Source organism: Electrona antarctica, assembly GCF_951216825.1.
Source record: "Electrona antarctica genome assembly, chromosome: 24".
NCBI lineage: Eukaryota > Metazoa > Chordata > Actinopteri > Myctophiformes > Myctophidae > Electrona > Electrona antarctica.
Window position 1 is genome coordinate 4,963,571 of NC_136803.1, and position 2,939 is coordinate 4,966,509.

A 2,939-nucleotide genomic window follows, 5' to 3' on the forward strand; every position below is an offset into this window, starting at 1 on the left:
GAACATTTGTGACCGTACCCTAAATCTAAAGCTAGTTGATGGGCTTGTTGTGGTTCTGCTGGTGATTGACAGAACACAGAACATTAGAACTATTCACATTCACATTTCCATTACGGCTGACATTTTTTTGTACTATTTAAACGTGAATGTTTTTTGTCCCCTTTTGTAGAATAAAGGAGCCTTTATTCTCACAAAATCAGATTATAAATTGTTGCAGTCCAGTGAAGATAAAGCCTGTTGGCTGCAAACAATTTGATAGTAGGTCATTATTATAAATGCATACAGTACAACCTACAGTACTGCAGCTCAGTAACTAACAAATAATAATAATAATAATAAAAACAATTTAGTTATAAAAATAAAGGTGTTTTGTGTGCTTACAAAACAAACTAAAATCATAGAGAAAATGTCCTTAGTTTTAGTCTTTATTATCTTTAAAAATAGTATAAGTGAGCTAATTAGTAAAATCTGGTGTATAGTTTTGGGATGGACTGAAAACTACATCTTTGTCCTGAAGATTCTGTGTTCACAGTCACTCACATTTCCCCTTCACTGCTGACCAGATATGCAAATTAATTCAACTTCTCATGCATGAAATCGATGAGGTGGTGGTTTATTAAGTTTTGGAACAGTTTTAACTTTAATGCCTCCCTCCCTTTTTAGGACAAAGGAGCCTTTATTCCCACAAGATGAGATTCGGCAACATCAAAGTCCAAAGAAGATTCAACCTGACATGGTTCAACCTGACATGGTCTGAAATCTAAACATAGATGTATGAGAATCCTGGTCAAAACTGACAGTTGTGTTTTCTAACTTCTCCTTTTAGGTCGCACAATGACACACTATCATTGCTGCATTATGGTGCTTCTAGATAACCTGACTCTGGCGGAGTCAGGTTAGCTTCTAGATGGGCTGGGAGGAATTAACATTTGATGAAAATAGATCTCAAGCTCACAGTCACAATGCATTTTGCTGCAGCAATTTTGTCAAGAGATTTTGTGTAGTGGGGAAACTGAGCAGACCAAGTACAGAGCAGATCAACTAAGTATTAGTTTGCTAAGTTTCTGTGTTTGTGTGCATCTGTGTGTGTGGAAAGTACAGTGTCTGTGTGTGGAACTAACATTTCCAAACCAACTGCAGTTCCACAACTCCTCACAAGAGGTCAGACTTAACATTTCCTCTAGGAGTCATTTGGAAGTAGGGTCCATACTCCATAGGGTCTGGACATGACAAAACTATCACAGGTGGTGAGTTTGGATTTTTCTCAGTTCTCTAGTTTCTGACAATCCTTGACTACAAAGTGAAAGGTGTTATTTTAACAAACACTACACCAGCTGCCACTAATTGGCTCCACACTGACCTAAACCGCAAAGCATTGCAAAGGGTTGTGCGGACAGCCGAACGCATCAGCAGATGTGCTATCCCCTCTATCCAAGCCCTGTACGATGAACGCTGTGTCAGCAAAGCTCGAGGAATAATGAAGGACCCAAGTCATCCCAACCGCAGTCTGTTTGAGATGCTACCACATGGGAAGCGGTTTCGCAGTCTCAAAGCCACTGGAAATAAACTGCAAAAAAGCTTCTTTCCCCGAACAATCAGATACATGAACGAACTGATAAGAACCAAAGCGTATCAGGGAAAAGGAAAACGCTAGCACCACCCCGTCCCCCCCGCACCTTTGCCCTTTGCCCTCGCCCCGCACTATTAAGTCTACTGTGAAGTTAAAAAAAATAATAATAAAAGAATACTAAAATAATAATAATTTTCCTACTACAAGGAAAACATGCACATGTACATATGATACTCTTTTTTTATACTCTTGTTTGCACTCTATATTCTATTTTGTTTGCTGTGTTTTTGCTGTTTTGATGTCGTATTATATTTTTGCTGCTGCATTGTCTGAAGGAAGCCAAACAAAAATAAGTTTTACTCTTATGTACCTGTACACAAGATGTAACAATAAAGCACAACCTTGAACAATGTATTAATGAAATCACCTGAATTGTGTTGGGTTGGACTCCCATATAGTTGCTCGGCACCACATGAACACGTAAAGTCTCCATAGGGAACCACTGCTGCTCACGCACCTTATATATTGTCTTGGGTACTATTATGAAATTGTATTTTGTGGAAAAGAGACCCCTTGGTTGTACAGCTGTAAAGCCTGTAAATAAGCAAAGAGATGGCTGTGCCATTGTGAAAATGCTTGTGAATATCTGAAACTCCTTGTATTGATATCTGAAACCCTTTCAAAAGCGCTCTAAACTTTCTTCCTTTCTTTGTTTTTGATGGTAGCTATGTACAAAAACGAATTTCACCCACTTTTTTACTTGTTTGCATTCATAATTTTCTATTAATAAATGTTTTGAAATACTGCCCAGGTATGTCTGATCTGATGTTGAACCAACAACACCACACAGACATAGCCTACCTATTTTTGTTAGAATTCTTGTTAGAATTTTACTTGAAAGATATTTTTAGATTGATTAAGCACATTTGCAGTGACACAATGGTAAAACTACTGTCAGAAGTTATTAGTGAGAAAAAAGAGGAAAGGAAATTTAACAGGCGTATGCAACTTGTTTGAATCCAGATTCCAGGCTATCATAGAAGTCCAAATTAAAGTGTATATTCGTACGTCTCTAAATGTTTTGATGAATTGAAAATGGTGGGCCCTATTGTAAACAAGTGTAATGCTTTATGGTGTCATCCACTCACAGTTAACAGTTTTTGTATTGAGTTGTACTTGAAATGTACTGTAATTCTGTTAATAAATCAATCAAACATTTGCAATTCCCCAACTCACCACAAGAGGCCACACTTGACATTTCCTCAGGTAGGAGCAAGTTATGTTTAGGAGTAGGATCCCAGATCCAGTTGTCAAGCACCGCCAGACGAGGAGCACTGATTTACACACAGACACGCATCATTATATTATC